At 43.1% G+C, this 27,812-nt stretch overlaps 1 protein-coding gene across 1 annotated transcript in view; it reads right to left on the bottom strand.

Annotated features, from left to right (window-relative positions):
* KCNH5 (potassium voltage-gated channel subfamily H member 5) overlaps nucleotides 1–27,812 on the bottom strand; it is a 703,848-nt gene that overhangs the window by 342,602 nt on the left and 333,434 nt on the right. The window lies entirely within an intron of this gene.

Here is a 27,812-nt window from a genome sequence, read left to right as displayed (position 1 = left end):
AGGCATAATGTATGCAAGGGGGGCATTCCCTCATAAGGGGGGGCCGCAAAAATGGTGCAAAGAAATCTCATGGATTTTTTGCATCATATTTTCCGGAATTTCTAAAGCCTGCTCAGAGCAGGCATCAAAAGGAGGCATGACATTGTTTTCAATGTGCCCCTATGTACTGTTCAGGGTTAGAGCCAAAAGATTGGTGTTAACCCTGAACAGTAAATCAATAGCGTCAGAAATTCTGATGCTATTGGCAACTACTCTGCACCGTGGTGCGCGGTATTGTAAATACAGTGCACACATGGTGGCAGTAGGGGGCGCAAGGAGCCGCAAGAAAAGTGGTGCTACATGTAATGTAGTGCCACTTTTCATAAATCTGTCTGAAAGACCTCCAATGTCTTATGTGCGAACAACAGTAAACTTTCTCAGTCCAAGATGGCTGTTGTGTGCACATGTGTACATGCGTCACAACACATGATTCATAATGTGTAGGCAGCCATTTTGTCATTTTATTTCTTTACTATTTCAGAATGGCACAAGTAATATGAACAGATCAAATTTTTCCACTGAAAACCTTTCTTTTTATGTAGTTTGTGAGGTATTGGAATTTGGATATTGGCTCAGGCAGCAGCCTGGAAAACCTACCAACCCTGACATTTCAGGGAAGTCCAAGATGGTGTACCTTGTGTGGATGTCAGGACTTCTTTTAACCAGAAGCCATTCGAAACCCTAAACTTTGCTTATAAACACAAAACCTCCTCACATTTCTGTGTGATCCACAAATATCCTACCATTAAAAGGTCCCACATGTTTCTAAAAAAAACAGCAATCCAAAAGAGCAAGGCAGTTAAAGATGAAGTGAGTGGTCCAGTATCTAGCCCTCAGAAAAAAATGTAAAGAAAAAAATAATAATGCAGAGTGGGGTGGGAAAGCGGGAAACATCCTTTATTACAACGTTTTTTTAACGAAGTCGTGGTTAACGAAAGCGCAACAACGCTTTTTTTAACCACAACTCCGTTATTTTGTGCTTTAACTACGTATGTTCGGAACAACGAACATGCGTGGCTAAGGTACAAAGAAGGGAGTTGGCGAAGGAGGACGATGCAGGTGACAAGGGGTCGACTAAGGTAAGTGGGGGGTTTTAGGTTTTGGGGTGGGGTTGGGGGGTGGGGCGTTTTTGGTTTTGGGGAGGGGGTGGGGGGTTTTAGGTTTTGGGGTGGGGTTGGGGGGGTGGGGCGTTTTTGGTTTTGGGGAGGGGGTGGGGGGTCAGGGGGTTTTAGGTTTTGGGGTGGGGTTGGGGGGGTGGGGCGTTCTTGGTTTTGGGGAGGGGGTGGGGGTCAGGGTGTTTTAGGTTTTGGGGTGGGACGTTTTTGGTTTTGGGGAGGGGGTGGGGGGTCAGGAGGTTTTAGGTTTTGGGGTGGGGTTGGGGGGGTGGGGCGTTTTTGGTTTTGGGGAGGGGGTGGGGAGTCAGGGGGTTTTAGGTTTTGGGGCGGGAGTGGGGCGTTCTTGGTTTTGGGGAGGGGGTGGGGGTCAGGGTGTTTTAGGTTTTGGGGTGGGGCGTTTTTGGTTTTGGGGAGGGGGTGGTGGGTCAGGGGGATTTAGGTTTTGGGGTGGGGTTGGGGGTGGGGCGTTTTTGGTTTTGGGGAGGGGGTGGGGGGTCAGGGGGTTTTAGGTTTTGGGGTGGTGTTGGGGGGGTGGGACGTTTTTGGTTTTGGAGAGGGGGTGGGGGGTCAGGGGGTTTTAGGTTTTGGGGTGGTGTTGGGGGTGGGTCGTTTTTGGTTTTGGTGAGGGGGTGGGGGGTCAGGTTTTGGGGTGGGGTTGGGGGGGTGGGGCATTTTTGGTTTTGGGGAAGGGTTTTGGGAGGGGGTGAGGGGGTCAGGGGGTTTTAGGTTTTGGGACGGGGTTGGGGGGTGGGGTGTTTTTGGATTTGGGGAGGGGGTGGGGGGTCAGGGGGTTTTAGGTTTTGGGGCGGGGTTGGGGGGGTGGGGCATTTTTGGTTTTGGGGATGGGGTGGGGGGTCAGGGGCTTTTAGGTTTTGGGGTGAGGGGTTGGGGGGTGGGGCATTTTTGGTTTTGGGGAGGGGGTGGCGGGTCAGGGGGTTTTAGGTTTTGGTGTGGGGTTGGGGGGGTGGGGCATTTTTGGCTTTGGGGAGGGGGTGGCGGGTCAGGGGGTTTTAGGTTTTGGGGTGGGGTTGGGGGGGGTGGGGTGAGGGATGTAGGGTGAATGGTGCCTATTAGTAATGCTTTTATCAGGAATGCCTTTAGAACGAAATATCGTTGTTAAGGCATTTGTGGTAAAATCATTAGTAGTAAGAACGAGGTCGGTTTTCCGACCTCGTTGTTAAGGCACTAGTTGTTTTGGAAGTCGGTGTTCCGTCGTACAACCTGGGAAAGCACTTATAAAAAAGGCGAGGAGGGAATTTGAACTCACACATCCAAAAGGAGAGCTGGGGTGGGAGGTGATATTCCTCACCCCCACTAAAACATGTAAAAAGCAGGCAATAGTTTCAATGCATCCGTGGACTACTTTTTTAAAAGGTTTACATTCACAAAATGTCATGGGCTGTTACCAGCATTGATGGAAATTACCTTGTCAGACAATGTCTTAATAAGTTTTTCCACAGTAGCTGTGGTTAAAAGTGACTCTAAAAAAGCCCCATTCTTAATCTTTGTATGTCTATTTGTATGTATATATTCAGTGAGACCTAAAGGTGGTTAGAAGGACAGACTGCATTTGTCAAGGCAGACAATGCAAGCAGGGATGCAGAACTTGCTGGCTGGATACAGCATCATTGCCAAAAAATACATCTACAGAGTAATGGTTCTACAAACAGGGAGTAGTCTACATTGCTCCTGAGTTATACGTGCATGCTTTTGGAAGGCCACCAATGAAGTCTTTGATCTGCTGAATAAGCATTAAGTCTCTCTGGAACAGAATTATGATGTAAAATTCAGAAAATAAAATATTAAATATAAATGATCATCCACCTGGCAATAGTGGGATTAGCAAATTTAAAGTCTGGAGGAGGACCAAAATAAGACAAAAGAAGGTGCTCAGACACACTGAAGGATGCTGTTCTTTTTGTATAAAACTTTAGTGCTCTTGTGACATAGTGACTTTGAAGAATTTCTGCAGCCAAAGAAACATGGGGCCTGATTTAAGAAAAGTGGTGCTGCATCCAATGCAGCACCACTTTTCTTGCACCCTTTAACGTCCCCCTTCGCCACCATGTGTGCAGCATAGGGGCAATAGTATTGACATTTTTGATGCTATTGATGTACTGTGCAGGATTTAGTGCCAAAATGTTGGCGCAAATCCTGCACAGTACATAAGGGCCCTTTAAAAGCAATGGTGTGCCCCATTTTAACGCCTGCTCTGTGCAGGCATTTAAAGTAGCCGCAAAAAATGATGAAGTGTAATGTCTTAGATTCCACTGCCCCATTTTTGCGTTCGCCCAAATGGGGGAACACCACCCTCGCATACATTATGCCTGGCACAGTTAAAATGTGGCACAAGGCGTTGCAAAGTGGCGCAATGCATGCATTACGTCACTTTGTAAATATGGGTGTGGCGAATTTGGCCTTTTTGGGCCACATTAGCGTAAGAAAAAATGACTTAATGTGGCACAAGGAGGCTCTAGGCCCTCTTAAATCTGGGCCATAGAGACTGACTGAAAACTTGGAGATCAATTTCTTGACTTGAATGAAAGAATAAGAGAAGGAAACTTCTCAAAGGAGAATCTTAGCCAGTGTAGATGACAAAAGACTCGAAATGCAATATTATCTGACAACATCAACAAAAATAACGGGGCTGGTCAACATGGTTTAAAACCATGGTCCTTATGAAGGTGGTCAAATAAGCTTTTTCTAGGAATTTTTAAGTATTTACAAAATATTACAAATTGCATAGTGTTCTGCAGAGACCTTAGTTTACAGCCGCAGGGTTCCAAAGATGGGAGATTGTGCCACCCACAAGTAGATGCGAAAAGCTGAGGTATCAGGTTCAGTCTAAATCTTGTTAACAACAACCACACATGATGAGAAGTTACTATCTTGAGGTAGGGTTCTATATTTTGGTGGGTCTTTAACAGCAGATCCTCTGCCCTGAGACCTTTTGGAGAGCTTCTGTTTCCATGGATCATAATCTATTTCTTATAAAATTATCTATTAATCAATCATGATCCCCCTTTACAATATTGCCAGGATGAAGAGTTCCGCCTCCCCAGATCATGTAATTCTTTTTTATCATATTTAAACCTAGGGATACATGAAACGTGGTCCAGGGATAAGCAATCTTGTACTATATTCCAGTTCAGTTGAGCATCGTTAGTCCATGGATCGATCTAGTGTAAAAGGGGGCGCAGGGCAATGGTATCACTAACATAACTAAACTACAACTCCTCATGCACTATATATGCTAGGGTGAATTGCGGAACACCAAGCAACCGCCTTAGAAACTTGTTTTCTACCACCTGTGAGGCACCATATTTTACATAGCCCCAGATCTCACTCCCATACATTATTTTTAACACTGTTTAGAGCAATAAACTTGTAACATGGCACTGACAAGTCTCCTCCAAGCCTTGAAGCAAAATTCCAGAGTGCTGCATTAGACCTGTTAGCCGCACACAACTTATCTGAGAGTAATTCTTCCAGCATAAAGTAGCATCATATAGAACTCCCAAATACGGGAAAGCCTTGACCTACGTAAGGGCACAACACCCATATTTCTGTTCTTCTCGGTGTTGGACTTCTGGGACCAATTACTATGATGTACGATGTGTTAATGTTACTACTTAGGTCTAGTTCTCCAATAAATGCCACAGAGGCCGTAATGAGTGCTTGCAGGCCCTTAGCTGTTTTGGCCATTAATATGGCATCTTCTGCACGCAGCAGAACAGCAGGGACCAGACCTTAACCTGGGGGCGGTCTATTTGTCATCCACTAAGACCTGCTCATGTCTATTTATGTATAACGTAGATAAAAAGGGGCCCAGAATGCAACTTTGTCTGACCTCTTGCAACGTTTGAAGCTCTTTGTACAGCTGGTACTTGAATATCTGACTGCAGCCTCAGTATTTGCATATGTATCCCTCACAAACAGGATAACATTTTTATTAACCCACATCTCTAGGATAATTCTCCACAGCTTATCTTGGTTAACCCAATCAAAGGCCAAGGTTAAACCCATGAATGGTAACAGATGCCTTGTAAGCAACTGTATAATTATTTTAGATTAGGTAAAGATTTAGGTATTGGTCAATTGTAGACATTCCGGGCAGAACTCATACTGAAGGTCAGACAGTATGATACCTCTTTCGATCGGTGCATAGGTTTGTCCATGAGAGCACCCCCTAACACCTTAACAGTAGAATCAATCAAAGAGGCTGGTCTGAACAAGAAGGCTGTCTTTATCCCCTTGTTCAAACTGGGGCAATAACAGCAGCAGACCAAGAAGAATGGGGGCCCTAGTCCACTGTTGCATTTGGTACGTTGGTCAGGATTGGTACCCATGTGTCTAACTCACTCTGAAACAAATCTAGTGCTTTGCTTCTTGACAGCCCCCTGATACTTCTCCTAACCTCAGCCTCAGAGAAAACCAAGCAGGAAGCCCTTATAACACCAATGTGGTCTTGCTACTCCCTATTTCCAATCCCCCATTATAAACCTCACTAAAGTGAGAAATCCATCTATCAGCCTCAATGTGATGCACTATAGCTGGGGTGTCTGCTTGCACAACAAAGGATGGTTAATAGTCCCCCAAAACCAATCACTTTTCCTCAGGCAGTCTAAATCAAGCAAATTCTCCCAGATATTGCTCCTAATCTAATTTTTCCATCATGAAACCTCACCTTTATACTTGCAGAACAATGAGATACCAAAATAGAATACCTCAGTGTGGCCCTAAGGGTGCACTTCAGTTCTCTAAGCTCAGATGAACATCCCTTATCAAACCAGCTCATACTAGTACTCCCCAGGGCAGGTGAGAGATTTGGTAACTGCACATGGTATTTGGGTAAAAGTGGTTAAATCATAATTGGGCTTGCTGCCCCACTAAATCCCATAGCAAGCTCTTGTGGACATTTGGCTGGAAGGGCTGTATGACGATAATCCGGGGAAACATGTACTCATTGTATCCGTATACCCTGGCTAATAAGCTTGAGAGATCCACTATGCCTTCCTTTGCTCAACCTAATCACCTTATACCAATCAAATGAAATACAGTTCGGGTTGTGATCACTGTGGGGGCTAAAACCAATAAAAAAAAAAAAAACCTGGAAAAAATAAATGATGAGACAAAGATAAAATCAAAAAAGTAGGCATATCCTCTTCCTGTCACAGTATGAGCCAGCTCAACCCCAGTAGAATACACAATTTGCCTAGTGAGAACACCAGATCACATTTGCTAAGTAACGTGTTCAACAGGTTCTTCTGGGGGCTATGATCAAAATGCAAGCCAATAATCTAAAAGTAACATCAAGGTTTCTGGGGCAGGGTACTAGGATCCTCACATCCCAAGGTCTCTCATTAAATACCCCCACATGGACCCTAAAAAAGAATCCAAAGCAAATACATTACTAACAACCTGCAAAAAAGACTTTGCATTATAAAAATTTAACAGCAGGGCTGGAAGAGGCCCTGCAAATGAGAGAGTTAGGGCTTGCAGATTACAGGCCCCGGTATCAAAAACCTCAACTGTACCTTGATGATCTAGAGAAATAAAAACAGCCAAACCACCCATCACCCAGCCTCTACCGGATTCCCTGGCCAGGATACAATATGATTTATAGCCCTCCACATGACAATTATCACAAGCCCAGGTCTCCCGAAGGCAAACACCATAAACTGCTTCACAAACCCCACCCAGTCAACATCAATATGTTTGGCTCCTAAGCCAGCGACATTCCAGGTGCTAAGATTAAACTTTTGTACAGATTGCCGATCGCTGTCCCCCTCTGTAGAAATGTCCCCTCCCCCTGTAACAAATTGGGGGTTGGGACAGGCTGTGTCAGCAAATCACATGAAGCCAGATGCCCAGGGTCGGCAAATCTGTCCCGAGTTTTCAACATAAAGGGGGCCATAGGATTGGAGTTTCTTCTTCTCTGAGGTACAGTAATCACAGAACCCTGGAAAGAAGGTGCAAAATTGGGCCTATAAAAATAACCCAGAGGTAAAAAACACAAATCAAAGATTCAACATATTAGTTCACAAGCTCAAATATGCGAGCTGCCATGGCAGCTTAAGAGACGTTAATGATTACACAGTCCCCTGAGTATGACTTTGACTACTTTTCTATCCAGTTCACCCGCCTTACCATATTTATCCAGGCACCAGGGAGGGAACCCAGAGTTGTGTGTGTCCACAGCCAATGCAATACTTTGTTTTTAATTTAACATAACTTTCCACTGATTCGTGCTTAAATGGAGGAACATTCTCAAAAATCAGAACATATGGGGTAGTTTCTGGAGGGAGACTTATCAGCACTTTCCCCTGATTATCCACCTCTTAAGGAATACGTAGTGTATCTCATAAGGTATCCACAGTGGTCATCGCCTGAGGTGGGGGTTGAGATACCCTTGCATATTCAGTTATCCTATTTCCTAAGTGAGCCGGACACCCTCCAATGGTCGAGACTTGTTGCTGCCCATGCACTAACGTATCACCCTGTCTCACAACTTCTTGTCAGCGAATCCGTTTTCCAGACAATGTGCAACCCTTCAGCCTTGTCGAAGTTTCCATGCCAAGCTGAAACACCAGGGCTATCAATGTTGCCAAAGCATCACCAGCGTCAATGTTAATCAGTTGTTCAATCTGTTCCAACCGAGTTAAAGCCGTCTCCAACAGGTTAGTAATCAATTTTAAAATAAAACTCATCCAATACATCCCTCAGCACATTAGACTCAGCAGCTTGATTGATTGATTGATAAATCTTTTATTTGATCATATAATTATAATCATAAAAGAGCATACAAAACACATTAAAACACTGAAAACACATTGAGTACATAACTAAAAAGTCCCAGCTTATAAGAGGATTAAAAAACATAAAAAAGCTGTGTATTAAAAATTCATGACCTCGTGCCACTTCAGAATTTAGCAATTGTGAAAACAAAAAACTGGTTTAAACTGCTGAAAACCCCTGCCCTTACACATTGGCAACTGAAACATGTCTTAACAATTCACAGTAACTACAAAAGGAGAAAAATGCTCCAAAGTCTGTGGGAAACAACGATCACATGGGCATACCTGTACCATATTTGGGTTATATTAACCTGGTTAAAAGCATATGAGAGTACAAATGATACCCAGTCTGAACATTGTTAAGAGTCATCTAGCCCATGGACGCGTGGCATTACTAAGGTAGGGTTCTGGACCAGCTCCCATTTGAAAAAGTAGGAGAAGGTGAGTAGCTGGTTTTGCAAGGACATCATTTTTCCTCTCTTCCCTAGCATGGGTCATAACAATGTTCTTAATAGATGTCCTATCCCTCCTCATAATACTCCGTGGCTCACTAAATATCTGTGGGAGACCGAGAGACATCGGGACAGAATAGATATACCTTAACCAAGGAATCTTAAGCTCGTACTTACACCCCACAAATTCTTCTATAGTGTCAGTGTTAAGGTCCGTAGCATCTCCACTCCACTCAGCTATCCATAGTAACAGCAAGACAAACTTCACCTGGGCCGAGTTCTTCATGAATAAGAACATCAAGCTTGATCGGCACACCCCCAAGAGTCTTCTACAGAATCGGTTCCCCTCAATTTTTAAACCTCTGCTGTTACAGACCCTCCAGATGGCGGCTCAGTACAGCAGCACATGGAGACACTTCATTCTATATACCTGGAATAATGGTAGAACTGATTTACTACCAATAGTGAGCGCAAATTTAAGCAAGGCACCACACCCCTGACTAAAACAGTTACAGCGATTTTGAAGACAGGGCCTCCAATTGCCACACTGGTGATACCCAAAAAGGGGAAACATGCCACCCTTCTGATGGCTTCGCCCTTAATGGTTATTGGTCTGATTTTAGAATTCTGCTTCCCACACACCACACAATTAGTTTTTGAGATGTTCGTATCTAACCCCAACTCACCCATAAAATTTACAAATGAGTCAACTCATCTTTTAAGGCCATTTGTAGTACAGGCCAGTAAAACTGTGTCATCTTCATACAACAGAGAGGGAACAAAACTGGACTTAACCCTAGGCAGGTCTTCCCTATTCATGTTCAGATAATGATTTCATCCAGTAGTATATAAAAGGAAGAGAAGAGGTGCCAGTACTCAGCCCTGCCTGACTACACATGGGAGATTAAATGGTTCAGTACATTCCCCCCTAGTCCATACCTTATGGAGGCATTTACCCCTGTGTGTAATGTTCTTTGGAGGTCAACCAGAGGAATAGGCATCCCAAGGGCTACAAGATTGTGCCAAAGCTTAGACCCAACTACACAGTCAAAGGCACAACTAAGGTCCATAAAAGCTAAACAAAAATAGAACCCTTTTTAGCCACCAAATATTTACAGATCAATAAGTTCAAGTTCAGGCACTGCTTCATGCTGCCTTTACCCTCCCTGAAGCTGAACTGAACCGTACAAAGAATAGTTTTGACGCTTACCCATTCCTCATATTGCTGCAAAATCACACACCCTAAGACCTTAACAACAGAGTTTAACAAAGAAATGGGCGGTAGCAACTAGGGTATTGACGATCCCCCTTTTTAAAGACAGGAACAATCATCACTGTTTTCCATTCATTTGGGATTTCCAGCTGTATAGTCGCATTTTTTACATTAGTTAGCACAGGAGCCCAAAGAGTGACTTCCCCTCTATAAAGCACGATTGGTATTCCATCAAGACCTGCCACTTTATTAGACGGGTTAGCTAAAACGACAGCAGGAACTTCTGAAACAACAAAACCTATGTCCAAAGGGAACACAAGGTCTTCCAACTTAATTATTTCCCTCCCATACCTCAGTTTGCCCATAGACCGCCGAAAATGGACACCCACCTCGCAGGAGAAATAGAGGAATCAATGTCTATGGGTGCAGCCGCTCAAAGCTGCTTCCTGTTAACAATAAGCAAAAAATAAACTAGAGTCCCCCAATTTGCAGGTCAATAAAAGCTGCTGCAAGGAAGCTGCTTTTAATTCGGATTTTTTTTCCCAGATATCCTCCTTGAATGCCATCCTTGCAATGTCCCCCGAACACAAGGATTAGAGTTTAAAGCCACCTGAACCTGCCTATTAGTCTGCTTACCTGCCCTGTTGAACCAGCCTGTGTGCATAGGTCTCCTCCCACCAGACATTTCCCTCATAATATCATTTACTGAAACATTAAGATCACATAGAGCTTGCAGGACTAGTGGGGGTGATGGATTCACTGCGAGTAAAGGTTCAGAGAGGATGGCTATGCTGGACTTGACCACTAATTCGGTCAATCTTAGAATCGGGAGACTATGCCACCTTACCCTCAATCCTTTATCCTGTGAAGACAGGTCCCTTATACCTGGTACCCCTTTTGGGATGTTTCTAGAGGGAGGGTCAGCCTTACAGCACTGGGATTATGGTTTCTGTAACAAGACTGAAGAACTTGCCCCTGACTGGCAATACCCACTAAAGACCCAAAAGCAAATAAATAATCGATAGTTGTCCCCCTACCCCTGCCCACATAAGTAGAAAAATAGGTCAAAGAATTAGGCCTTTTGGAGACCAAGTTTTATAGCCCTGCATCTCCCTGGGGCCTCCACAGCTTTCTCCCCCTAAAATTAGAACATAGGGGGCATATCAGCAGTTTTTCCCCCAAAAGGGATTACTAGAAATTTGATTGAGACAAAGCTTTGCATTAAAATTACCTCCTAAAATGACATGAAAACACTTCAATAGGCTGGGTGATCTGGCCTTAAGTGTCGCTAGTACTTCAAAAACAATCTTGATCTGAGTTATAAAAATGTACTAGTAAAAAGTGAAAATCCCTAGTAACTACCACCCAGAAAATCTAGGTCCCAGTATGTTTGTATGTTTTAAAGGGACAGAAAAAATGTGGAGATTTGAGGCAATGCGTATCTAAAGTTTGCTCTGGCCCAGCCTCCTTTATCAGCTGTGGGGAGATAGATGATAAGGGTCCACTCTCTATATATTCTGGAGACTCAACAGCAGGGGCGTGAAGTAAATCAATCACATCCAAAGTTGGCAGAGGGAGACATCTATTGGATAGAGCCACCTGGGAGCACTCCAAATACTGCACACTCCCAGAATCTCGAACTTGGAGCCTGGGACACAAGTGCCTATAAAAATAGCCAAGTGGATGGATTCTAACTCCCGAACATCTACTGGGGGCACTTTAAAGTGGCTAACAAGGTTTCTGGCAAGTGAAGGCATTTCACAATTTATAATTATGCAACCCTCAGCTACGTACTTCTTCTCTGGGCCCACCTAAGTTTAAAGTAGGTAACTCCTTGGACATCCATGACCCTTCCCATCGCTCCTCTCGATGTCTTCACATTGACATGACATTCTGAGCATCCAAAGGCCCTTGATCATTGCAATTCACAGATTAAATTACTGCTGGGGGGCCCCTTCAGTTGGCACAACCAGAGGCATAACTACCCTCATAGTTTCCTGGGAACCAACTGCAGACAGAGAGACAGTTGGATCGGTGGGAGGCTCCAACCAAAGGATGCAACAGCTCCCATCATGGATCGGGCTCTGTATAGTAACAGCAGAGACCATAGGTGGTATACCCCACTATCCTTTCTATGATAGCAAATGGTAATAGAATTTGTCAGGGCCACAATGGTAGACTTTAGGCTGGTCAGTTTTACTAGCAATGGCAACAAACTGCGAACAATAAGATCTTTGAGTTTAGTAGCAAACCACTCCTAGTCTGAAATAACAAAATTCCTTGAGCCTGGTGCGAACTCTGAGGAGTCCAAACTACATGCAGTGAGAGGTTGACACTTTGTATTGCTTGGTCGCCTATTTTGGTGTTTTTTCTTAACTTGGGTTGGGCAGACACTGTTACTATGCTCATCATGTGAATTGCAATCTGAGTTTGAACCAAAAGAGATGAGCTCGGGGAAACAGAATCTCCACCTGAATTTAGTTAAACTTGAGTGGCATTTTCCCCTGATAAAGTCACTTGTGGGACCAGCAAAGTTCTGGGGCAGTCTTCTATTTCCAAAGAAAGCCTTCACTCTGCCAAATCGATGTCCTTTAAGATCACGCCGACCGCATGGGATAAAAAAGAATCAAGGGTAGTAGTAGTTTGATGTCAGGAATCCCAAAGGTGCCTCCTGCGTTACCAGTCAGCATCCCCAGTGATTAGGATTAAGTCATATCTCTGTTCTTGGTTAAACCTTCATGTTTCTAAGTAAACTTAATGTGCTGTGTCACACCATTGGTTTTATAAATGCTTGTTTTACCAATGCCTGTTTGCTAATGTGAGCAGGTGTAGACATGTGCTTCTAATTGGGTATGGTGTCTCATCCACATGTGGAAACTCAACTGCTTTCCTGATTGGCTATAAATAGCAGAGTGAAGCATGCCTCCCTGCTTGGCTTTGTTTTGCTTCCTGATCTCAGCATCTGATTTGGCAGTCCAGCCCCTGCTGTCATCCTCATAATCATGATTTTTGAGGCAATTCTTTTCTTTGTTCCTGTACCAGCTGACACCAGGCACTCCTCCAGCACTCAGGAAAAGACTGCAGCTAAGTGTCTAGTATTCTCCAGGGAGTTTGTTCTTTGAGCACCGCGCTTTCCTAGAACAGCTGGTGTATTTCAGACCTTGTATTTTGGCAGAGTGCTTATCTTGAAGAGATAAATGCATTTCTGAACATTCTACATTATTTTTGTAGTTACTTGCCTAACTGTGGTTCAGGAAATCTGCTTGAGCTCAAGTACTACAAAAAGTGGCAGTGCAATTTTAAAAGAGCATTTACGTGACTCTATTAGCATGACTCTTGGATTTAAATTGTGTCATTCATGCCTGAGTTTCAAGTTTGAGGAATTTGTTTTTGAAGGGTTTTTCACACACACAGTGAAACCAAACCAAACTTTGCCACACTAACTGTTTAAACCCAGAGTGGACAGTTGTATTTCTTGGATTGTTTTTGTTCCTTTTAGTTTAACCCTATGCATGCAGGAAAGTTATACGTGATATAATTAATGCCCTTGTTTGTCTTTCTTGTGCATGATAAGTGCAACCACGTTTCTAATTGTAGTGTGCAACAGTGAATTTCTGTGAAGCCAGCCCTAGTGTTGCAGTACTGATTGTTATGGTACTCAGTTTGGGTTTTTGGTAATGCAGTGTTATTAATTGTGCCAGCAGTTATTATTATCCAAGAAAAATGCTGGAGCATCCCAGTATTCTTCTACCACTCCTGTGCACATATCAGAAAGAGAGATTCAGTTTTAAGGAAGTTGAGCGCACTAACTCTACTATCACTCTGTCAACAACGACCTGCCCCCCGAAGATACAGGGTGCCTGGCTGGACTGGCAAGATGTGGCAGTGTTTTGTCTCTTTCTCTTCAACTCCAAATTTCCTTTTGGGACACCTGCTGGGGTTTCTGTGTCCACCAGGAAGTGCCAAGAGGTGTTCCAGGAGGTTGGGGGCATACCATCGCCCCTGCAGACATCCTGCTTTTCATGTGAGTGGCCCGTCTCGACATCTGAATCCTAGGACCAAAGTCTTTAACACCCCCAGTTTTCGCTTACCCGTTGTGCATTGGAGTGCTCATTTGACCACGTGCTTTTTTAGGGGGGAGCACAAATGATAGCCTACCACCCCAACTCCCAGTCAGTCAATACCAGTGAGTCAACAGGGAAAAAAGCTCCAAGCCATGCAGTAAGTTTATCCTAAGCTGGTACCAGACGAGCTTCATATATTCCCAGGACGATGAAAGAGGATGTGCCCAGCACAGCCACTACCAGGTGATGATGGGCGAAGACAGGCCTCGCCTTGGCCCGGTCTTGGCCGGGCTGCGCCTTGGTGGGCCCCCATGCATGTCCCGCACAGTGGCACCTCCTGGCAACTGCGTGGTACTAATAGCTAAGGGCTGGTGTTCGATATGGTCTCCAGTGGCCAGCTCCTCTCGTAATTCTCAGGGTGGGCCAGCAAGCACCAAACAGGAATCCTGCACTCCGGGTGAGTGCAACATTTAATAAAGGCAGGCGCCTCCTGGTGACTGTGTGTGACTAGTAGCTACGGGCTGCTGGTCAATGTGGTCCCAGCGCCCAGTTCCTCCCGTAATCTTCAGGGCGGGTCAGCAGGCACCAAGCATGAATCACTCAGCAGTCTGTGTTTTACCCTTCGAAGACTGACTATCAACCTTCTCTGCATTGGGTTCTGCTGGTTATATCCCATTTTTTTCCCCTCTTTGGGGTCTGCCTTGTTGAATCAGGAGAGGACGGCAGTCGATGCACAATTACAAAGGATAATGTAGGATTGCCATTACTACCAACAGCTCCTAGAGGTACTGCCTGGCCCTCTGATAAAGCTAAGGCATTTGGGCCAGAGATAGGGGGGGTGATGTTATTATGAGCACCTGAACATATGTTCCCTCGTGAGTACACTCAAGAAGCAAGCTCCTATTCAACATTCACTATTTCCTCTGTGAATACACCCACAACTAACGATAGAAACGTTAAAATAGACAACTTACCCAGCCGTGCCCTAGGAGCACTTCCTTTCTTGGCAATGGGGGGGGGCTTTTTGCTGGGGCTGGCTTTGCGCTTTCCCATATTTATACCAAATAAAATAAAGCCAATTCAGGAAGATTCAGATGCAAGAGAGGGGTCCGGGCCCGGCCTCCTTCAGCCGCTGATGGGCAAAGACGGGCCTCCTCTTGACCCCACTTCGCATGGGCATGCGCCCGGGCATATCCCTCGCTGTGGGAGCTCTCAGGTGCTTTTCAAAGCAGGTGCCTCCTGGCACAGATGTACTGTGAGTGGGTCAGATGGTTAAGAATGCTGGTACCGGTAGTCCTCTGCTCCCTGGCCCCCACTCAGGTCCTTCTGCCATCTTCACACGCTCCAGGGAAATTATTGCTTGATATGCTTCTGGAACAAATCGAGCAGAACAAACCAGATTCAGATCCTATTGAGGGGTGGGATTCTTAAAAGGAGGATGAAGAAAGAGGAGACTAACATAATTACATCTCACAACTTCATTTATCAGGCAAAGGATCTCATAAACCCTATGCAAACACTCTGTAAGTCTCAAACATAATGTCTCTGGGTACGCACCTATACAGTTTCATGGATAACTTCTTTCTAAGCTCAAATTAGCACTGACTAGAATTTCAGGAACTAGGCCCCCTAACGTAACAATAATGGAAGGGATGAATGAAGAGGCCTCAATTCCCGTTGTTTGCAAAGGTCTAGGACTTCGGACTATATGGACTTTTTGTTGGAATACATTTCAGTGATTTAGACTACAGCTGTGGAACAAATAGCTAAAGTCTTTGCACTTGTGCCACAGAGAGTATACTGTTAGTGAATACACCTTTCTTTGCCTCAAATGCCTAGTTAGTATTGCTACGCAAGTATTGTAATTTGTTTTATAACTTCTCTGTATAAAGGGATGAATTTTAAATGTAATTTGTTATATGTGCTTGATCATTTTATCATTTGCAGTGACTAAAAATTATTGGTAGATTAAGTATGAGGCTGCCACAATGACATGTTAAAGTGTTTTATAAAGCTCTTTTATAAATTGAATTGCAGTAAATATGATTTGAATGACTGGGACTTGGTGAATCAACTAGATGTTTTTGATTTACATCGAATGAAGAGACAGAACAAAGACACTTCCCACCTTATTTCAAGAACTGAGCCTCTCCTAAAGTGCTGTTCCCTAGTTCTAGATGTGAAACAACTTGGAACCATCTGTGCTATTTTCCAAGGCAAAAGTTCTCCCTGTGGATGGTTCCAGTTTTGAAGATATATATCAGAACATTCTGATTCTTTTCCCATTTGAGAGGGCCAAGTTGAAGCCCGCTGGGCACACCTGTGTCCACATTTCACTTACACTTAAGATGGGACAAGGAAATGTGAATATTGTTGTACAAAGACGAGTCCTGAATCTGAATTGCTAACTCACCGAGAATGATACTAAGATCCCCCTGCTTCTTTTGATAACAAGGCAGTGGTGTTACTGTTAAAGACATAACAACCTTTCTCTGCAGTAAAGATGAAATTACTTCAGCCTCATAAAATGGTATGTAATTCTAGGTGGGTGATATGGATATGTCAGTCAGACAAACTTTAGAGGCCACGTATTGGATGGTCTTCACACAAACGACCCAACCACCCCACTAGTAGTCTGTGGTCAAGGTGGCCCAAGGAATATGAGTCTGAAACAAGAAACCCCTTTGAAAAGTAGCACCATGGAAGCAGCAAATGAAAAGACCCCAAAACCTGTCTTGGAATTGCCATGTATTAGGACTGTGACTCGAGAGGCCAGCTCCAGTTTTCAAACAAATGTATTTCTAAAATTCACAATTAAAGCTGAACTATTGGTATCATGTGAGTGCAAAAGACCATTAGACCATGGAGCCTCTGGAACCACCACAAAAACGTCATCAGAAGAACTGTAAAATTACGCACAACATGTTTCAAGGATTCCATTTGCTCCAAAAGAGGAAATGTTAGACCCATGGAGCACATCAGCCTTTTATTAAGAAAGTCTCTTAGATAGAAAAAGGTGAGATAGTGCCTCATGGTTGGTACTTGCTGTTTGGTTTTAGCCTGTTCTTTAGCTTGAAGAGTTGAGAGCCTAAGACATTGGAAAAAACCTTGCCTTTAAGGTGCTTGCATGATTGCACTGAAGGAGTTGAAAGAAATCAGAAAGTGAAGAAGATAATTTTCCCAAGAAACAGTTGATGTGTCTTTATGAATAGATGACGTGTAAATGCCAGACTTTCGGTCCCTACAGAGGAATCCATTAAACTCGTTTTGGTATCTTATGCATTAGATCTTTATTAGTCTGCTGCAAAGTGAGGAGAAACTTCACCTACTTGTTCAGATTCCCCTAGTTTGCAAATAATATGTTGCAATGACTGCCACATAATCTGTCTACAAACAAGGCAAGATGACTGGCAAGCTTCATTGCCTTCATTTCACAGTTCCTTGGGCCATTGGCTTAAGAAGATGAAGCAGAAGCTGGACACTTTTCTTTTCATATGGCGGTGGTAAATATAGGTGATTAAATTGACAATTTTCCAATTTTTCGTTAATGGTTCCACTGTACTGTAGAATCCATAGTTCAGAAATTCCTCAACCTAAAAAATGATTTAATATTCCTCAAGAAAACTCTCCATTCCGTAGAAAGAAGGAAATTGGTTTGTAGAGGTCAATGTGAAGAGAAACAGAAGGTTTTTTCATCTAGTATCAAATGTAGAGCATTTACGGATTTTGACATAACAATGTGATGTTTTTCAGAAAGATGCCGACTCGGTGTCAATATCATCTTTTTGCTTGTCAGCAGAAGCACGATTAGTATTTTTGTCCGCAGGAACGCTGTATTGATTACCCAGGAAATATCCCACCCACTCAAATCACTAATAAGAGAAAGCTCTAGCAAAGAAGCAGGAACATTGTCTCTCAAGCGAGATATCAAGTCATGCAGAAATCTATCTAAAAAAATGCCTGCATTAAGGCTTTTGGAAAACGGAACGGATAATAGAGTCAGAGAAAGGAGTAAGACCATAGTATTTATAGAACACCAGTTGACGATCTTTGAACCAGCGCACTTTTGAAAATCAAAGGTGAAGCCCGACCAATGGTAGAAAAAAGTGGGTGAAATGGAAGAGCCATTGCTTTTACCTGTAAAATAATTAACTACTGCTTAATTTACTTTTTTTAACATTTCCTTATTATTTTTCTTATTTACAAATAACAAATAGAATAGGTCCATTGAACTGTATTGGGTCTATCATGTGCATTATCTCAAGTTTCATACAATTAATTATTCAATTACAACACTGTACCTACATAATTTAGTACATTGCAATAGGCCTTCTAAAAAAAGTTTCCAGTGTCGAGTAATGCCCCATCCTAACAGAACAGACTGTCTACATTATGCTTTAAAGACCGATGGGCGAAATATTCTGTTGTGTCGACATTATTTTGAGTACTCCGTGTTACTCTTTTAATGAGGAGTTCTCCCTAAATTCCGCCAGTCGTCGCGTGGCTGAATTTTTTCTTACAAATGGCTCCGCAATGGCAAGTTTGCAAGCAAAATTTGGCCCTCTCCAGTGTGTTTTCCAGTCATTAGGAGGACATCCAGTGAGATTGTTCTAGTGTGGGAGGACACGGGCAGCTGCAACTGTTTTCAGTCAGAAGGCTGCCACTCCTGAAGAAAATCCACTCGAGCAGCAGTAAAATCAACTTGAGGAGCTGCACCCTCTGGTGCACTGCATGGTGTAGTTCGCGCTGACTTTTAGTGCCAGGAGCAAGTTCCCAATGCTAAATCACAGCGCAATGTGCCTATTATTGTCTGCTGGTGGAACTCGGTGGAATTTAGCAGAGTTTTTATGTACCTCACTGGAGTCATTTAATGATTCAGAACTTGGTTTTAGGAATTTACAAAGAGTGTTTTAGCAGTTACAAAGCCTACAGATGTGTGACAATGTGACAGAACAGACAGTGAGAGGGGATTATGACAGAAGAAGACAGGTATGGATAGTTTGAGTATATGGTCTTTGGAAGAGGTCGAGTGTATTGGATTGAAAGACTGGTGACAGAACATGGCAGTTTGACAAAAGAGGACTGAGAATGAGTGGCATTGCATAGCTATTGGAAGAGCTGTTGATAGAATGTAGCTGGGATGGATAAATTCTACATGAGAAAATGAATGAGCTGACATTGCTTGGTGAGAGAAGATGGAGTCAAATAGGAAAGGGGTGGGAATTCAAGGCATAAGCCTAAAGGGGAGCCAAGGGAAGGACCATTTATGGGAATAGCTAACAGATACAAAGGGTGTGATGTAGCTGATGGTTAAAATAGGGTGAAAGGAGATATGTGACAGATGGGAGGCGCAGTGTACAGTTGACAAGAAAGGACATGGGATGTATGATGCAGATTATGGAGAAGAGGGGTAGATGGGAGGAGTGAATGCAGGGCAGGTGAAGACGGAGTTGGGTGACAGGACAGGGTACAAGAAGGGATGGCTTATATGAAGGGACACTTAAGTTTAAAATGGAAGTGGTTTGTGTGCCAAGACAGGATCAGAGAATGTGACTAACCTAAACATATCCTGAAGTCCTCACATGTAAAGCTGGGGACATTTGCTGTGGTGAGCTGAACTGAATTCCAAGCCAAGTTTGCATTTTCTGGTTTACTCTTCTCTTTTCTGTGCACACATAAAATAGTGGACGTAAAATATCCTTTTCTGATCCATTAACTGCTAATGGAATACCTGCCAATCCCACAAATCACAATCTGTGACTGGTCGACCAAAGACAGTGCAACGGTGAATGATTTTCTACAAGCCAATCAGAAGATTCTAACCACAGCCTTCTTATATTAATTATGAATTGTTGCTTTCAGAAAATCCCAATAGATTCTCATGGTTGTACCCTTCTTATTGGTTGCTGGGTATCAGTTCAGAATATGCTGCCTCCATAGAACGGTTTGTGTTTTTTTCTATTCAATCAAAGAATTCACTGTTTTTTGGAGACAGCCCTTGAAGTAGTGATTCGTGTGTGTGGGGGGGGGTTGCAGCAGTGACCTGCTCTACAGACAAAAAAGAACAAGCATTTTCAATGCTACGGGTCTAGCATTTGCTCGAGTTAGAGCTATTAGCATTGTAAACTCCTAACAAGACTTTTCTTGACACTCAAATTAAAAGAAAAAAAATGCAGCGCAATCGCACTATGTAAAATGCAGCGCGATCGTGCTGAAATTGAAAATGAAAAACCCGAGCTTGATCGCACTATGTAAACCCCAGCGCGATTTCGCTGCGTGGAAAATAAACAGATAAAGTAGTCCGGAAACCGTGCTGAAAACATCAAATCTCGTATATTTTCTGTAGTTTACCAGTGCTGTGTAGGTGGGCTAAACAACGAAAAAGGCATGACATACGCATCCCTTTCACAAATTAAAGCAAGCGGATTATAAAAGGAAAGCCCACGAACCAATGAAAGTGACTGAGGTGACATGGGCGTGGTTGGAAGCCCAAAGAGAGATTACTACAGGGGACAGAGCGCTTTGCGCTCGCCCCTAAAAAAAGAACTTCAACAGAATGTCAAACAAGATGTATCTGTTCAGTTGTATGTGGTTTCATAGAAACTCAATTGCATGGATTATGATTACTGAGAAACCATTTCATCTAAACTATTTAATGGAAATGATTTACCATTTCATAGAAACCAATTCATGGAATATCTTTTTGTTCAAAATTGGCTTTGGCATGCTTACTTTTTAAGATGTAAATACAGTAGTTGCAGATCTTATCTTTAGAAACAGTTTTGTCGGAGATGTTTATTTCAGTGCCTTATTTCAGGGGTAATTATTTCAGATGTATAACCATTACAGTGTCAAACAATTACTTTGGATGTTTTTAATTCAGTTACCCCTCACCCCATCCACTCCTGACCTGTCACAGCCCTTAAACACCACCAATCCCTGTCCTCTTAAAACGCCTTACCACACCTACACTACACCTATACTTAAACTGTGAAAAACACTCATCCCTGAACCCTAAAAGCCATACTACCCCTACATTCCTCCCAACCCTGAACCCTAAAACTGATCATCCCCTAAACTCCATCCATACCTGAAACCTATAACCCTTTTATGCTTAAACCCCACCCATCTATGATGCCTTAAAACCCACACCGCCCCCAAACTCCACCCATTCAAGACCTGTAAAAAACCATCAACACTCAATCAATCAATCAGTGCCTGTAAAGAGCGATAACTCACCTGTTAGGGTCTCAAGGTGCTGGGGGGATAAAGTGTAGCGTTCACCGGTAAGGTGGTTCTTAAAAAAGCCATGTCTTCAGTTCCTTCGTTAAGCTGAGGAGGGAGGTGGTTTGTCTGATATGGAGAGGAAGGGAGTTCCAGGCGGTGGCTGCGAGGTAGGAAAAGGAGCGTCCTTTTGTTCTGGTTTTCCTGATGTGGGGTACTTGGAGAGCTGGGCTGAGCGTAGGGTCTTGTGCGGTACATGGAGGTTGAGTCGCTGGTTCAGGTAGGCTGGTCCGGTGTTGTGGAGGGCTTTGTGTGCATGGGTGAGGATCTTGAAGGTGATTCTTTTCTCTATGGGAAGCCAGTGCAGTGTACGCAGGTTTTGTGAGATGTGGCAGTGTCGAGGTAGGTCGAGGACGGTGGCTTTCTGGATGTTTTGTAGTTTTTTTCGGAGTGGGTTTCTTGTTGATTCAGGCATAGAGTGTGTTGCCATAGTCCAGTTTGCTGGTGATGAGGGCATGTGATGGTCTTTCTATGGTTTAGGGGGATCGGTTTGAGGGACTTGCGAAGGAGGCGGAGAGAGCGGAAGCAGGTGGAGGTGACTAAGTTGATTTGATGGTTCATGCTAAGTTTGGAGTCCAGGATGATCCTGAGGCTGCTGGCTTGGCTTGTGGGGGTGGGCGGGTTTCCGAGGGTGGGTGGCCACCAGGAGTCATTCCACGTGTTGGGTTGAGGCCCATGATGAGTACTTCTGACTTGTTTGCGTTGAGTTGAAGTCAGCTGTTTCTCATCCAGTTGGCGACTGCTTCCATGCCTTCGCGGAAGTTGTGTATGGCTTTGTTGGCTTCATTGGAGAGGATTAGTTGGGTGTCATCGGCATGGGAGATTATGTTGATTCCGTCACTTCTGACAGTGGTGGCTAGCAGGGCCATGTAGATGTTAAACAGCGTGGGGCTGAGGGAGGATCCCTGGGGAACTCTGCAGGTGGTGGGTATGGGGTCTGTGAGGAAGGGGACGAGTCTCACTCGTTGAGTTCTGCCGGAGAGGAGGGATTGGATCCAGTCGAGGGCCTTGTCTCTGATGCCGGTTTCATGGAGTCTTCATATCAAGGTGTGATGAGTGACTGTGTCGAAGGCCGCCGAGAGGTCTAGCAGGATGAGTGCTGCCGTCTCTCCCTTGTCCAGCAGGGAGCGGATGTCATCTGTTGCGGCCAGGAGGGCTGTTTCGGTGCTATGGTTTTTCCTGAATCCGGATGTCGAGAATGTTGTGGTCTTCGATAAACGTGGCTAGTTGGCTGTTGACCAATTTTTCGATGACTTTCACAGGAAATGGGAGTAGGGAGATTGGCCTGAAATTTTGAGGTTGGTGTGGTCTGCCAAGGGTTTCTTGAGGAGGGGGTTATTCTTGGCGTGTTCCAGTCGTCGGGGAAGGTTGCTGCATCTAGTGAGCAGTTGATGGTGAGGCAGAGCTGGGGGGGGCAATGGTGTCTGCGGCTCTGTTGAAAATGTGGTGGCGGGCATGGGTCTGTGGGGGCCCTGGAGTGTATGGACCCCATTGTTCTCAGAGTATCTTCGGTGGTGAGGGGGGTCAAGGTGGTGTTTGTTGGTTTGTTGATGTCGGGATTTGGTAGAGGGGGTTCTGCACATAGGTTGTCCTTGCTGAAACTGTCATAGATGGGCTTGATTTTGTGGTGGAAGTAGATGTTGAGTCTGTCACAGAGGTCCTGCGAGGGTGGGATGTCCATTGTTTCACTGTTGGGTTGAGCGAACTCCTTGATGATGCTGAAGACTTCCTTGCTGTTGTGTGCGTGTGAGGAGATTCTGTCTTGTATAGTTTTCATTCTGGTGTTTTTGATGAGTTGGTGGCGTGTGGTGGTGGCGGCTCTGAAGTTGCTATGGGCTTTGTGAACTCCTACACTCTACCCATTCCTGAGCCCCAAAACTCCTTTTTATGTCATCCCTGAATCCATAAAACCCTCACCACCCTAAATTCTACCCAGTTCTGAATGCTGAAAACTGTTCACCGCCTATAACCTCTACTCATCACTGAACTTTAAAAACTCTCAGCATCCCTACACTCCACCTTTTCCTGAACCCTAAACCCCTTTTTACACATGAACACAAAAAAAACCTCAGGATTCTCTAAGAATTACTCATCCTTGAACCTGAAAACTTGTCACTATTCCAAACCCAACACAATTTTAAGTTAATTTTGGATTTTTCATCAAAATGATAATTCTTTTAAAATGCTTCCCTTAATTTTCGGTTTATTTGTATTCCTTAAAGTTCCCTTTCCAGATTTTGTTTCTTCTAATTTGGTTTCACAATGGAGATTATTGGTTTTCCATTAATTTAAATACATCATTCAACAGCAATGCTTGCCAAACGTTTTAGAACCACAACACACTTTCCAAATGATAAACATCCGTGTCCTACCTACCTTTAATGGACATGCGGCAGGGCGATTTTTAGATGTAACTAAAGCATTGTGTGGTAGTGAATTTACATTTACGGACTTACATTTTCCACTGCAGTGACCACTATATTTGCACAGACATAGTTTTAGTGATAAAATGATATAACAGGCAAATCATAATGTGAAAATCCAGCTTCTGTGAAAATTATTATCATTGCTGCATCATCAATTAAGTGTATTGATTTATTTTGATCCTATTAAAATCTGCATAATTTTTGCTGTCCTGACTACTGAATGCATATTGTTCATTTACCCTTTATTTGCATTTTGTTATGTATTTAAAAAAAGAACATCCTACATTGTCACGTAATTCACTTTATCTACTCCCCTCACTTTACTATCAGACAAAAAGTAGTAAACACCAATCACCATGTTAAAATAATAAAGCAGCTTGACATTGACCTCTGTCTTTGAATCACTAGCAAGTGTGGCAAGTTAAAAACAGAATTTAAAGACATCTTTATTTATTGTTCTGACTTTTACAACCCACCAAAAATCAGCTCACAACTTTTTGTTTAGTGAACACTGTCTTGGAGTAATCCATTCCAATCTTGAAATCATTATGCAATAATACAGCCAGATCCCATTTTGGGGCAATACATCTCCATCCTGAAGTGATTATCTGCTAGTACAGTCCCATTCTAAAGTTATTTTGGGATCATCCTTGTGAAATACAGCCTCATTTTGAAGTCATCACAAGATCATTCTGTAATAATACAGTACCATCCTGAAATAGTCAAAGGATCATCCCGAAGTAATCCAGCCTAATCCTGAAATCATCATGAGATCATCCTGCAGTAGTTCAAGATCATCACATGTTTTTTCAGTGAAGTGATCAAGAACCCATTCTGCAGTAATACAGCCCAATCCTGAAACCATCATGAGATCCTCCTGTGGTAGTACCCGATCATCAAATCTTTTCCACTGAAGTAATCAGGAACTAATCCTGGAGTAGTTTCTCTGATTACTTTAGAGTCTTCTCATTTAAATATTTCCCCCTATACACATACTTCAGGATGGGTTGGGATAACTTCCCCAGATAATCACAGGAATAGCTAGGCTGAAGTAATCGGATGACTTCAGAATGACTCCAGGATGATCTTCCTTTTTTACTTGAGTATTGGGCCCTGTGATATAAAATAGGACACAATGGGAGTGAGTGGGGAAGGGGGTAAGTGTGAATGTTGTACTCGGCATCAAAGGTATGTCTGTTTGTCTGTGATTACCTCTTGGTATGCAGAGCCACCAGATCATATGGAAGTGGTTGGTCGGTTGAGGGGTATGTGGTATTTGTGTCTAGACATGATTATAGAGTGGTGCACCTTAAACAATGTTCAGGTAGGACAGGATATTACCTGCTTATTTGTTACACAACAGTGCATTCCACCAAAACTGAGACAATGAATTTGGGGCACTAGAGAGAGCCAGCTTCAACTTTGATTCAAAGGACTTGGCCCGAAATCTATCTTTTTGGGGATTTTGGGGAATTTTGCCCAGGAAGTCCAGGAGTCCTGCTGAACCGAAGGATGCTTTTAGTGGAATTCTGAGGTAGAAATACCCTTTGTGCTTCCGATAACCAAAACAAGTGTTTGTTAGCCACATCTGAGATAAAAAATCTAGATATCTAGATTTACCCACATTTTCAGACTATATATTGCAGTGACCATCACAAAAATGCTGCAAGAGCAAAATAAGACGTTTTGTAATCTTTCTTGTTTTCAATCTCCTACTACTTTGTATTCTTGTGTAAGAAGATCGAGGTTAAACTGGACTCTTTGCTTTTGCTGGGGTAGCGGTAATTACATAAGACTGAGCAGGCAGACCTAGTAGGAATATTTCCAGTAACAAGAAGCATTTGCAATATAATAGGTCTCACATTTGTTTGAGTTAGAGCTATTGCCGTTTTAAATTCATAACAGGACTTTTCTTGCCACATAAATTGGTCAACCCTGCCTCATAATTTGGTCTTTTCCTGCTGCATAATTCCATTGGCCCTGCATATAACTAAAGCACTTCAATTTACCTTCTTCTTCTATCTGCAGGAAAAAATGAAAATGTTGCCATTTAGCATCCTAATTTAAATCTGCCATACTACTTTATAAAGGTGCCTACAGAATGATCATCTTCCATCATTCATTTCTAAACATAAAGGGAATGATACTTTTGTGTATTTAACATCAAACACTAAATCAGCAGCCAGGTTCCAATAAGATGATTAAAGAAGGATGAAGAAAACATCAAAAGATAAAAACAATTGTTTCAGGGTACACTGTTGGCTGCCAGTGGAAAGAACATCTTGACAGTTGGGCTCATGTTCTTTGAGAAGCCCCTCACCTGAGGTGTCATAATCTGAAGCGATGTTGCAGGTAGCAACTTGTAGCTGCCTGGAAAGCAGGCCTGTCACTATGTTTACTCATTTGTCTCAGTCTGTTTCAGAGCAGAAATGCAGGTGCTGAAGACGTACTCGGACTCTGACAACAGCAGCTTGCAGAGAGATAAAGATTGTACCTAGGAGATTCCTATTTTAGCCAGCACACAAAGTTGCATGCCATCTCTTCATTCGATCTAGAAAGACACACGAAGGACTGTTTTGTTATTCACAACATACGTGACATAATTTCAAACAGCCAAATATTTTCCATAAACTGTGGTGTCTTTTAGGGCACATGTTCAAAATCACATGGATTTATATCAATTACTATATCTATTAATACACCAATTTGCTTGTCTTTTGCTTGATGCATCAAATTTGAAAATGCGACCTGCGAGTGTCTGCAGTTTTGTTCAAGAAACTGTGGTTGTCACATGACATACGACGATCACCCATGCAAAGTCCTAGTTAACTTCCAGTAATAAATAACGGGTTTGAACAAATAAATAAATACAATTTGGAGGAGGTAAACATAAAGAGAGGCATGCCACGCTGTCACAATGAAAGGAACTGGAATGCCTCATGTGCTCCACAGAAACACAGTAGAACAGGGAGACTAGAGCTGTAGACTATGAAACTGAGGACCCAGGTTTGAATCATGGCCTTGGCTCAACATCATTTTATTTCACCATACCTACAAAAAATGAATATGTGCTTGTATAATGTAGCTGGTACTTATGTAAAGCCTCGAAGACCTTTGGGTGGAGTTTAGGCTACTTAGCAAACAGGTAAATAAATAAACACACCTGGCAGACACTCTGTAAACAGAATCCAAACCAAGGAAGGGCAGGAGCCAGCCAGCTAAAAGAGGACGCAGAGCGAGGAACAGCAAATCTGACCAAGAAACAGCCTGATGCACAGCTAAGCCAAGACCAAGAATGCTCTGCAAATGAAAAGGGAAGCTTCACCAAACAGGAGCAGGAAACAAAGAGAAAAAAGGTCCTCCCAAAGAACAGAGGAATACAACAAAGTGTAATTATAGAGTAGCTGGTCCCTGCTCCCAAAGAGATAAAGGAGGGACAAATAGGCATGACTGACCACTAGCAAGCCAGGTTTTTTTAATTGACACAGACATGAACAAATTAAATGGCTTTAAGCCCACAGTACAAGTATACTTAAAAGTATATAGGAGGCCTTACACTCGACCTAAACAATAGGTATTCTGTACTGTAGAATTAGGTTGAGTCCAAAGAATACTCTTTAGGAAATGACTCCACATCCAATAGAAACTGAGATGGATTTGTAGGTTTCAATATGAATAAAAAGAAGTGAAGAAGATTCATTTAAGACAAAAGGGAATAAATATAGAGTCTTTATGGCCATAACAGTGTGATACTTCTTAGAAGGATATGAAATGTATTATTCAACATGAGAACTTGGGGAAGTGATGTAATTATTTGCATGTTAGCAGAAGCACATTTGGGGCAGATTTATCACAAATTTGTGCCAAGGCAGTGTCATCAAAATTGACAAACCAGCACTAAGTGCTCATTTTGGATTTAATTTCCAGCACTAAACTTGTTTTAAATTGGAACCTAGCCGTTTGTGTTAAGCGGGCAGCTCGTAGTTGGTACATGGGTGATCCCATGCAGCCACTCATGGATGCTGATGCAAATCCCAATCTATTTATATTTGGAGCTTGCACCAACAAATACAGCTCTTTGAGGCAGGTGTAAAGTTGGAGAAAAGTTTTTTCCAACAAACATTTCAAATTTTGCGTGCACGCTACACAGTCTGGGGAGCTAACAAAATGGGAAAAGCTTTCAAGTATATCTAAGCATAATTGTTATACATTCCCAGAACAGAAACTATGGTAGACATTACACAGACACCCATGTATTATGGTGCAAGGGTCTGTGCATGGAGCAAGGCAGATTAAAGTGCATCAGTATCTAACTGTCAAGCGCTCACCCTCTCATAAGTGCAACAAAATTGGTTAATGCACTGAACTGCATTACTTTTAAGCAGATATACTGTCTTCTTCTCTTTGCTCAGGCGGTGGGAT

This window comes from Pleurodeles waltl, chromosome 9 (assembly GCF_031143425.1).
Source record: "Pleurodeles waltl isolate 20211129_DDA chromosome 9, aPleWal1.hap1.20221129, whole genome shotgun sequence".
Classification (NCBI taxonomy): Eukaryota; Metazoa; Chordata; class Amphibia; order Caudata; family Salamandridae; genus Pleurodeles; species Pleurodeles waltl.
Note: the sequence above shows the minus strand (reverse complement) of the source record. Positions and strands in the feature narration are given on the sequence as shown.